The following is a 12,289-nucleotide window of genomic DNA, read 5'->3' on the forward strand; positions in this document are numbered from 1 at the left end:
TCCTTGAGGTGGTTTTGGGTACAAAAAACTGTCAGATGTTTATTTTGGCTTTACATTTTAACTTTCAATATATGAAAGTTACAAGTCCTAAATCCTCATTCTCTTATTGGTTATTAAATTGAGGTTACTGCCCTAACTGGTTTGGCTCAGTGGATAGAGCGTCGGCCTGCGGACTCAAGGGTCCCAGGTTCGATTCTGGTCAAGGGCACATGTCCGGGTTGTGGGCTCGATCCCCAGTGGGGAACTTGCAGGGGGTAGCTGATCCATGATTCTCTCTCAGGATCTCAGTACCATAGAGCATCCTATTCTTTCTCATCCATGATTCTCTCTCAGAGATAGATGTTTTTATCTCTCTCTCCCTCTTCCTTCCTCTCTGAAATCAATAAAAATATATATTTTAAAAAATATTTAAAAACAAACAAATAAATAAATAAATAAATAAATAAATAAATAAATAAATTGAGGTTACTGTGTGCTCTCCCTCCTGGAGCGCATCTGCGCCTTTCCCCTCTTTTCCCCCACAGGCGTGCACCTCCTAAATTCTAAGGGCCTTCAGGAGACTTGCAACCAGGGGAGCTTGTCCCAGGCTAAACCCCTGAACCTGTCCCAAGGCCCCCTGTTCATTGATTCTCCTGTGAGCTGACAGCAGTTCCGTCTTGGTGGGCAAGGAGAGCCCCTCACATGGTTTCAAAGCCCAGCGCTTCAAGGAAACCTGGGCAGGAGAGGTGAATTGTGTCTTCGGTCAACAATCAAGTGAAAACCTCAGGGTTATGCCTTCCAAGCAAGCCCACACCCTTTCCTGGAGCATACCCACAGGAAATCCTATGTATTAGAATTTTTGGTTAGTGATGAAAATGCATAAATTAATAACACATTACTGCAACATCCCATCATGATTTAATAAATCCTATTGACGCAAATCATTTCATCCACTTAATAACATGGTGTTATTCTTAGCAACTCGATATTGGTTTAAAAGTCACATTTGATTAAAGCAAGCACATCAAGTCAGAATGTGGGGCTTTCTATAAGATAATGACTCAATTTTTAGATTAGAAGAGCGATAAGAAAAAATAAACTCTCAAGACTTGGAAATAGAAACGGATGACCCAATGTCCTGTCCTTTCAATATCATGCTGGGGCACTAACACCCTGGGGGGTGCAGCTTTGCTTCAGGCTATTTAAGATTAATTAAGATATTTTGCAATTCTGTGAGGGAAGAGGATAACATGTACAAAATGACAGTGATGTCAATGGTTCTCAGAGCAATTGAGATTAATTTTGTCTGGTAGAGATGCAAATGATTTCTGTCTGGTAGCAACAATCAAAAACATTTTGAATTTTAAAAAAAAACAACACATTTTGATGACCAGTTTTATTGCCTTGGAAGTTATTAACCAGGCTTTTTTTCTAATCTAACTTAGCAGTTATTTTCCATTGCCTGTGTATACTCAGTTTCTCAAAGTTTCTTTCAACCAATTAGCCATCCTGCTGCTTCCCTCATTTGTGAGTTAACGAAATATTTGATACCTAGTTCCTTTATGCTTATGGGAGACTCAGGTTTTGTCTTTTTAAGAATTCTACTTTGAGCCCTCGCTGGTATTGCTCAGTGGATAGAGCGTCGGCCTGTGGGCTGAAGGGTCCCAGGTCCGATTCCCTATCAGGGCACATGCCTGGGTTGCGGGCTCAGTCCCCAGTAGGGGGCATGCAGGAGGCTGATCAATGATTCTCTCTCATCATTGAGGTTTCTATCTCCCCTCCTCTCTGAAATCAATACAAATATGTTTTAAAAAAATAAAAATTCTACTTTGAAAAGAGACCGGAAAATTTTATCAAATGCAATATGTGGGCCTTATTTGGACCCTGTCCTCCAACAAACCAGTTGTAAAGACATGTTTGGGGAGACGGAGAACATTTATAAGGTGTCCTAGGTATTAGATGCTATTAAGAAAGGATTATTGCCCTGGCCAGTGCTCAGTGGTTAGAGCATCAGCCTTTGGACCCAAGGGTTGAGGGTTCAATTCCCAGCCCTGGTTGATGTGTCTCTCATGTAGATGTTTCTTCCTCTCTCCCTCCTCCCTCCCATCTACTCTCTCTAAAAATCAATGGAGCCCTGACCAGTTTGGCTCAGTGGGTAGAGCGTCGGCCTGCGGACTCAAGGGTCCCAGGTTCGATTCCAGTCAAGGGCATGTACATTGGCTGCGGGCACATCCCCAGTAGGGGATGTGCAGGAGGCAGCTGATCGATGTTTCTCTCTCATTGATGTTTCTAACTCTCTATCCCTCTCCCTTCCTCTCTTTAAAAAATCAATAAAATATATTTAAAAAAAATAAAATAATAATTAAAAAAATAAAAATCAATGGAAACAATATCCTGGGATGAGGATTAAAAAAAAAAAAAGATTTTTTTAGGTGGGAAGATGGCATTAGTGGAATGCCACACACACACACACACACACACACACACACACACACACACACATATATATATATATATATGTTTACTGTATTAGTTATCTGGTATTGTGTAACAAAGTATCCTAAATCACTGAAAGTATTTTAAATGTAGGCTTTATTATTGTTTAGGTATGGCAAGTTCAACAGATCAGGAGATGCCTGCCATTACAAAGATAGTTTATTATATTCACACATCCCAAGAGAAGGGGGCACGCCATGCTACAGGTGGGTTACATGGGAAGCCAAAGTCAATTCAGAGGCAGAGAGAGTCGGGGGGAAATGTGGGCAAGAGCCTTTAATGTGGTTTCCACAGGGAGGAACAGGTGAGGCAGGGTAGGCAAGCTGAGGATGGGCTGGGCTGAATGATTTCAGTGGCTCTGGGACACAGGGGCTGTCTCTAGTCTGCTAGACGTCCTGGGTGATTAGTGCAGGCAGACAGTGGCCCAGAGTGTGAGAGCTCTATAAGAGTCCGATCAAGGAGGTGGTTGGGGTATGGGCTCTGGATTAGCGGGTTTGCCTATGAAAGCACGTGCTCTCTCTCTGGAATTGGCCAGCCCTGGAGGGACCGTCTTTCCAGGGTCAGAAAGGCCCCAGGATCACATGGTTGATACACATAGTGACTTGAAAAGTTTCTTGGTATTTTTTACAGCTTCTGAGAGTTAGGAATCTGGGAGTGGCTTAGCCAGGTGGTTTGGCTCAGGATCTCTCAGGAGCGCACTGTCCAGATCTGAACCATGACTAGAGCTGGAGATCTGTGTCCAAGATGGCCTAGGCACATAGCTGTTGGAAAGAAGCCTGCATTCTTTGCTGACTTTGGCCAGAAGCCTCAGTTCTTCATAGGCCTGCTGGCTTCTCCTAAAACAACTGATGTGACAGAGCCGGGGGGGGGGGGGGGGGGGGGGGGGGAGAGAGGCTAATATGCTAAGTGTCCTTCCCTCCATCTGGTTAATGATGTCACATAGCAATGCCTGGCTTCCTCTCCCTAGCGAACACTAGCCTCGTTGCAGTTTCTTTAGCCCAGGAACATGATTTGCTTTATAGCCAGGTGGAAACACTTTACACTGTAACCAAATGTCTGTGAAGCGTTTTCCCGTGCCTCAGCTCATTTGATCCTCACAGAAGTCCTGGAGTAGTTAGATAGGAGACTTGGTAGAATCCTATTTTCTGTTCATTAGCCACAAAACGGAGATTTAGAAAGTTTAGAAACTTGACCTGACTAAAAAGAAGTAAGAAATGGTGGACCTTGAAAATGATTTCAGGTTTTCTCACTGCGTAGAATATAGTCAAACACTGCTGCAGTTAAATATTTTACCCTTTGTTCTCCCTGCGTGATCTACAATAATAATCTCCTTTGTGTTGATATTTACTGCTGTGTTGCTGACAATTATCTGACCATGCTTCACTGGGCTAAATCAGAAAGCAGGTCTAATTAAGCAAGTTTGTTCTATATCTATAAAAGGCTAAGTTGACTCATGCATGCACGATACATATAAAGGTCTCACTAGCGCCAATTACATGCATGTGGATCTGTCATTGTCGATTGTGAATTGGGTTGACACTTCTATTATAGAGAAAGGGCAAATAGCAATATTAAAATATTTCTTCTAATTAATTTCCTTTCAATGTGCACGAATTCATGCACCAGGCCACTAGTAAGTTAATATCAGAAGTGATGTACCATCACTTCCTCTGTATGCTATTGGTCATACAGATGAACTATGGTGCAATTGTGGAGGAAGACTACATAGAGTGTGATACCAGGAGGTGGGAATCAAAGTAAGCTAACTTGCATACTACCACAGTCCACCAATGACCCACGTACTTCCCACATGCAAAATAGAGTCAACTTCGCCCTAGCTGGGTTGGCTCAGTGGTTAGAGTGTTGGCCCGAGGACTGATGGGTCCAGGGTTTGATTCCAGTCAAGGGTACATACCTCGGTTGCAGGTTCTATTCCCTGCCCTGATTGGGGCACATGTGAGAGGCAACCAATCGATGTGTCTCTCTCACATCAATGTTTCTCTATCTCTCCCTGTCCCTTCAACTCTCTCAAAAAATGGAAAAGTATTCTCGTGTGAGGATAAAAAAAAAACAATACACACACACACACACACACACACACACACACACACACACATATAGTCAACCTCTTCCAGAGTCCTCAGAAGTCTCAGTCTATTATAGCATCTGCTTAATGTCCAGAATCTCATAATCTAAATCAGGTCCATGTGTAATCATATTTCCTTAAATATAGTTTCTCCAGTATAGTTCTTCTTGACAAGTTGTCTTCTCCCACCACCCTTCTGTATTAGTCAGCTTGAGCTGCTATAATAAAATGTCATAGACTCGAGGACTTAAACAACAGACATTTATTTCTCACAGTGCGGGAGGCTGGAAGTCCATGGTCAAATTCTGGTGAGGAGTCTCTTCCTGGCTTGGAGATGGCTGCCTATTTGATATATCCTAACAAGGCAAAGAGACAGCCAGCTCTCTGATCTCTCCTTATAAGGATACTAATCCCATGATGAAGACCCCACCTTCATGGCCTCATCTAAACTTAATTACCCCTAAAGGCTCCATCTCCAAATACCAAATATAATCATGTTGGGAGGTTAGGGCTTCAACTTAAGAATTTTGAGGTGACACACACATTCAATCCATAACACTCTCTCCCACTGAACATATAATGGGACAGACAGAATAACCATTCTAGACCCTGCTGCTCAAACATGGAGAAAACAAGAGCCATGAAGAAGTTGCTGGTCCATATAGATTCTAGAATCTACCCAGGTCAATGTAAATTCCTCATCTCAGGCTTGGGCACTACATTCCAAGGCTCCAGGCTCTGCTCTCGGGCTCTTGGTTCTACCCTGAGAGTCATTCATCCTTTTTCATAAAAGGAATCATGTGTTTGCAGCTGAGTGATATTCTCAGTCTACTCTCTGTCAGTAGAATTTTGAGAGTCCAAAGGCCTCTTTTTATTTGATACTATCCCTGCCCCTTTCAGTTTCAAGCTGGTCATGATTCTGTACATATAATTCTCTTAAAATCTTCTGTGAATTTTCTGTGAATCTCGTTGGGATCCACTCCATTAGACAAAGGCAATGCCCACAATTCTTCCTGAGGTAAGCCTTTCTCCAGGCAGGGCTTCTGCAAAGAACTGAGGGCTAAGAAAGCTAAGCTTTCCAGGAACACTATCCTTCGATTGAGAGGGTCTGGGGGTGTCTTAGCTAGTTTGGGCTGCTATAACAAAATACCACAGGCTGGGTACTTACTAAGCAACAGAAATGTATTTCTCATAGTTCCCGAGGCAGGAAGTCTGAGATCGGAGTGCCGGCATGGTCTGGGGAAGACCCTCTCTGGGTTGTAGACTTTTCATATCCTCACATGGTGGAAGGGGAGCTCTCTGGGGCTCTTTCATAAGAACTGTAATCTCATTCAGAGGGGCTCCATCCTCATGACCTAATCACCTCCCCAAGTCCCCACCTCCTAAAGCCATCACCCTGGGGATTAGGATTTCAATGTATGGATTTGGGGAAAAGCAGACATTCAAACAATGGTGGTGAGGCACACCTCTGATCTCTTTAGAGGAACTTTTGTCTGACTGAGCAGTATTCTGGTGTACTACCTTATATCTTTCTGAATCTTTTAAAAATGATTTTACAGGCACACTCCAGGGTTTATCTCTGGTTCATAGTTATTCCTGGCAGAGCCCTGAATTTGATTTTTGCTTGGAAGCCATTCCTTAATTCTAGCATAATTTGCCATCTGTAAAGGCTGAGAATTTTGAAACCCATCCAGTCGTAGTTCTTTCCCTCTTAACAGCCCTTCCTTTGATTTATCGCTCTCCTCTGTAAGCAATTAGAAGAAACTAGGCAGCACTTTCAACACACTGGTTCAAAATCTCCTTAACCAGATCACCAGTGCCTTTGATACATTTTCTTCTGACCACATACCTGCAGGCAACAGCATTACCAGCATCCCCCTCCTTCAGTTCATAATAGCATTTGCCTCACTTTCCTGCAAGCTCTTACCTGAATCTTTAAAGACGTCGACTCTGTTGTTAACATTTTCTTCAAGGCACTTCAGGCTTTCACACTCTTAATGGAGCCCCTGCCCCATTTCAAAGCCATTCCCACATTTTAGGGGTTTTGCCACAGAGCACCCCACTTGCAGGTATTAAAATGTCTATGAACTATCTATTGCTGTGTCACAATGTAGCCCAAAGTTTAAAGCAATTGAAATTATTATCTTGCACAGTTAGTAGCTTAGAGCAATTGAAATTATTATCTTGCACAGTTTCCGAGGGTCAGGAACCTGAGAGTGACTCAGCCAGGTGGTTCTGGCCTGGTGTCTCTCAGGCGGTTACCATCAAGGTTACATGTCAGATGGCTGGGGGTGCAGTCATGTGAAACTTGACTGGGGCTGGAGGATCTGTGTCCGTGATGGCCAGGACATGGCTGTAGGTCAGAGGCTTTCTTTGCCACATGGGCCTTCATGGTGGTGCTCATGACATGGCAGCTGACTTTCCCCAGAGGAAGTGATGAGGAGGAGGAAGAGGAGAAGGAGAGAGAGAGAGAGAGAGAGAGAGAGAGAGAGAGAGAGAGAGAGAATATGAGAATGTAAGATGGAAGCCACAGTGTCTTTTACAACCTAATACCAGAAGAGACATACCATCACTATTTCTGGATTCTACTGGCCACACAGACCAGGCCTGGTACAATGTGAGAAGGGTGTGGATTCCCAGAGGCAGGGAGTGTTATGTGTCATCTGGAAGGCTGACTACCACAAAATTACTCATGGGCAAAATGTCATGTTGTCTATAATTTACATACGTCAGCAAAAAAAAAGAAATTGATAAAGCAAATTTAGCAAACTTTTAACAATAATTATATCTAAGTCTAGGGTATAATGGAGTTTACTCTTCTCTCTACTTTTATATTTGTAATTTTCATAATAACAGAAAATAGCTAATTTAGGCTCTCTGTCTGTCTGGAAGTGATGGCTTAATGGCTCAAGAATCTTCTAGACACCAGGTACTTTCTTTTGGACCCAGCCTGTGACCTGCCTTCACCAGCAATACCTGCCCTCCACATATGACTCAGTGCTTTCCCTGCTGGCTGCCTGCTGCTGCATTCAAGGGGTGGAAGGCTGAGTCAGCACCATCACCCCATAAATGGTAACAGACGAAGTGGAATAAGTTCTCCTTCAGGTATTTTGAGATGTTCTAAAACACACCAGCACTTTTTCTGATTTTGATCCAAAATTTCTTGGGAGAAGGAGTTCCATGAAATACTTTTCCTGACCTTGCCTTCAAGATCAGTGTTAATCACGAGGTTTTAGCAGAGTCAGCGGTTTTGTTTAACTTTGCCTTTGCTCTGTTTGTTAATTCAGCTTGGGCTCATCCAGTCCCTGGAATTTAGTTCTTTATTTCATAATAAAAAAGAAAACAACTTTGGAGGGATAACCAGCTGTGACTGCCGAGTCATAGCTCTTTAATTTATTAAGAAACTCCATGAAATCCTAGTGTTCATTTACTTTGAGTTTTTATAAGAATGTAACTTTTAATTCTTTTCATTATTTTATTTTATTTTTTTGAGCCTGGGTTAAATATTAACCTATGTGATGAATTTTCCAGAGGAGTTTGGAATTAAAATAGGCGAAGCTGAAAAACTGCCATTTTGGGTGTTGCAAGCAAGCAGTTTGTGCATTTTAAGATGGAAACAAGGATTTGTTACCCATCCTCAGTTTGCTCTGGGTGATAACACTCTTGTGATTTCTTTGAATTATTCAGATGTAAAAAAAAATTATTGTGGAAAAATCTGAAGGCAGTAAAATAATTTGTTTGCTGATGTTTCCGAATGGGGTGTAAAGGGATCTGTTTGATAGTAAATCTATGTATATCTAGCAAGGTAACACTTTTGCAGTGAGGAGGACTGGAGAGTACCCACCATGGTGTGATGGTTTGGTAATGCACCCACGTGGCTAGGCTGAGATATTTTCCCCAGAATTCCCTTTCCTTGTATATTTCCAGTTTGAGCAAGCTACTAGGAATATTCCATCCTGACAGTTGTAAATGCCCTCCTTCACCTGAACCAAAACATAAAATCTTGGAAGGTTGACACTGACAGGACCTGTACAGATTTTCCAGTTCAATTCGTTTCTAAACTTGGTCCATCATAAGAGTCATCTGGGAGCCCTTTTGAAATGCAGATTCCCCAGTGCCACCCCTGAAGATTATAGTTCTGTAGGTCTGAGCCCACAACATCTGAATTTTACAAGTTCCCAAGTGAGTCTGCTAGTCACTGTGATTGTGGTCTAGTGGCTCTCAAAGTGTGGTCCTTGGACCAGGAGCATCAGGGTCATCACCTATCTTGTTGGGCATGTCATTTCCTGGGGTCCACCCTGGGCGTCCTGAGCCAGAGGCTCTGTGGTTGGGGCCCAGCGCTCTGCGATTTAACAAGACCTCCAGGGGACTCTGATGCATGCTAAAGTTTGAAAGCCAAATCTTGTTTAATCCCCCATTTTATTTGCTAGTTAAGGAACCTGAATCGAAACAGAAAGGACATGTCTTGGGATTAGCAGAAAGTGATGGGGGCAGGAGTCATCCACTCAATGAGCTCTGGTGTTTCGACGGGAGAATACTCATAGACTCTATCTTAAGAAACCTCAGAGTACTATACATGTGAAAGCAAGGTTCGTCAACTACAAGATAACACATGATCCTGTAAGAATGTCCAAACCTGTAGAGAGTTTATTTTAGCCAAACTGATGACCAATTTGTTAACTAGTGTTACCCCCAATAAATTCAATAAAGAGGGAAAAAAAAGAAAGAAAAATAAATAATAAATAAAAAGTCCTTAACTCTTAGAGACAAAACAAACAAACAACAACTCAGAGAGAAATCTCAGCAGAAGCAAAGAAGTTTGGAGTGATCAATAGGTAGAAAGTTCACTGAAGTCTTGAGAAAAAGAAAGAAAGAAAACACCAAGAAGAGGGGGAGAGAGAGAGAGAGAGAGAGAGAGAGAGAGAGAGAGAGAGAGAGAGAGAGAGAAAGAAAGAAACAAGCAAAAAAAGAATAAATTTAAAAGCGCGGGGTGGCGGGGGGGGGGGGGATAGTCAATGAGATCACTTAGGAATAAAAAAGAGAAGAAATTGAGTTAGAACCCTAAGGAATACCAACAGTTTAAGGGGATGGCAAAGGAAGTGTTGCTAATAAGAGAGATTCATGTAGGCCAAAGGAAGAAAGTGTTCCAAGAAGGAGACATTAGTCTATGTTGTCAAATGCTGCTGGGAGGTCAAGAGAGGAAGGGCTGATCAGCATCTTTTGGGATTTAGCCATATGAAAATCCTTGGTGACTTTGGAGGCTTTAAAAAGGCAGTGGGCTGTCATGGACATAGACAACAGGTTGGTGAGGGCCTGGGGTGGGGGACGGGCTGGAGGGGGCCAATGGGAGAAAAAGGGGGACATATGTAATACTTTCAACAATACAGAATTATTTTCTTAAAAAAGGGGAGTGGACCCGGCAGAGTATAGTGTATGTAGGTGTTGGACTGAGTAGGAGATGAGGAAATAGACTCAGCTGTGTGAACAACTTAAAAAGGTTAGTGGGGAGAAATATGTGGGTACCCGGAGGAAGTATGTCTGCTTGGAATGACATCAACTGCTCACTTACTGATACACTGCTAAAGAAGTTTGATTTCTTTTCAGGCGTCCTCAAACTACGGCCCGTGAGCCACATGCAGGTGTTTTTGCCGTTTTGTTTTTTTTACTTCAAAATAAGATATGTGCAGTGTGCATAGGAATTTGTTCATAGTTTTTTTTAAACTATAGTCCGGCCCTCCAACAGTCTGAGGGACAGTGAACTGGCCCCCTGTTTAAAAAGTTTGAGGACCCCTGCTTTAAATGATCTACTACCCTCCTTTTATTCTGTCCTGCACCCTCCTGCCAGATTTGAGTGTAGCTTTGTGTCACTCTCTATATACCATCTTCCAGTGCCTCTCCATTGCTTACTGAGGTCTGTACAAACATCTCAGGTGACTTTAAATGTTCCTTAAAACCAGCCAAGCTGGACCACTCATCTCTCCTTCAGTATGCTTTTTATTCATACTATTACCTCTAGTTAGAATATATTCCTCTTCTCCAATCATTGTCTCTTCAAAACTTGCTCATCTTTCACCTACTGGTGACACATTCTCCTTGAACCCCTTCCTGATCCTGATCCACCTTCTCTTCACTGAAGTAGTATGATCTCTCCCTCCTCTATTTTTTCCAATGCTTGCTATTTATATCTTTCCTATGGCATTCATCAGATTTTGCTTTGCTTTTAATTTTCTGGGTTATTATACCCTTTCTACATCCACAGCTTGTACATACTTGAAACTGACTTTGTCTTCTTCATCTTTGGATCACAGAAGTACCTAACAAGCCGGGGGGGGGGGGGGGGGGGGGGCGGGGAAAGCAATAGGGGGAAAAGGAGACATATGTAAAACTTTAGACAATAATAAAAAAGAAGTACCTAACAAAATATCTTGCACAAAAATACCTTTTTGAATTAAATTGGATTCCCAATTTATTGTTTCTAATGTTTGTTCTCATTCCACCTTTTATTTTTTAAAAAATATTTTTATTGATTTCAGAGAGGAAGGGAGAGGGAGAGAGAGAGATAGAAACATCAATAATGAGAGAGAATCATTGATCAGCTGCCTCCTGCATGCCTCCCTACGGGGGATCGAGCCCACAACCTGGGCATGTGCCCCTGATTGGAATCAAACCTGGGACCCCTCAGTCCGCAGGCTGACGCTCTATCCACTGAGCCAAACCAGTTAGGGCCTCACTCTGCCTTTTAGAATCACAGTGCCATTCAGCTATTGTCTGCCATATAATGTTGTAATTTTTATCATCTTTCTTGGAAAACAAACAAGCACGCAAAGACTGAAAGTAACCACGTAGGATGCTCTGATCATAAATTCCTAACAAAACTGGGTCATGGCAGGTAGTCATTGCTCGGCCGATAGCTTCCTTGACAAATCAATCTTTACTGTCAGTGAGCCTGTCTATTGTCTTTGTGCATCTAAGATAACAAACCTTTGAAATGTCAGAGTTACCTTCTTTTCCAGACCCCACAACTGCCAGCGCCAGGGCATGACACAGAAACCCACACCCTCATTTGTTGCCCACATACCATCCTATGTGTTCTAAATGTTAGTAATTAGCCGAAACTGGTTTGGCTCAGTGGATAGAGCGTCGGCCTACGGACTGAAAGGTCCCAGGTTCGATTCCGGTCAAGGGCATGTACCTTGGTTGTGGGCACATCCCCAGTGGGGGTTGTGCAAGAGGCAGCTGATTGATGTTCCTCTATCATCAATGTTTCTAACTCTCTATCCCTCTCTCTTCCTCTCTGTAAAAAATCAATAAATTATATTAAAAAAATAAACATAAAAAATAAATGTTATTAATTAATCCTGTATCCATCAAGTGGCACCATTTTGGTTTTTTATCCAACCCCAGAGATTTGCCTGGTTTGCCTTTCTCCCGTCCCTTAATCTGCCACCAGTAAATTTTATGTAACCCTCCTTACGTCTCCTCCTTTTATTCTAACACACAACATAAGCTGCAAAACTGCCATTCTCTAGCATTTTCTCAATCCCTGGAGATTTGGTTTCTCAGCAATTGTCCTCAGTTTGGCTCAAATAAACTCATAAAAATTCTCTACAGGCTTGGACGTTTTTCTTACAAAGACAATTATCAACAACCTTTTCTGATCAGATGACCAGAAAAAAAAAATATGGAGTGGGGGTGAGGTGGGGGAGGGCAAGTAGGAGTACGCAATAA

This window comes from Cnephaeus nilssonii (genome assembly GCF_951640355.1).
Source record: "Cnephaeus nilssonii genome assembly, chromosome: 2".
NCBI classification, from domain to species: Eukaryota; Metazoa; Chordata; class Mammalia; order Chiroptera; family Vespertilionidae; genus Cnephaeus; species Cnephaeus nilssonii.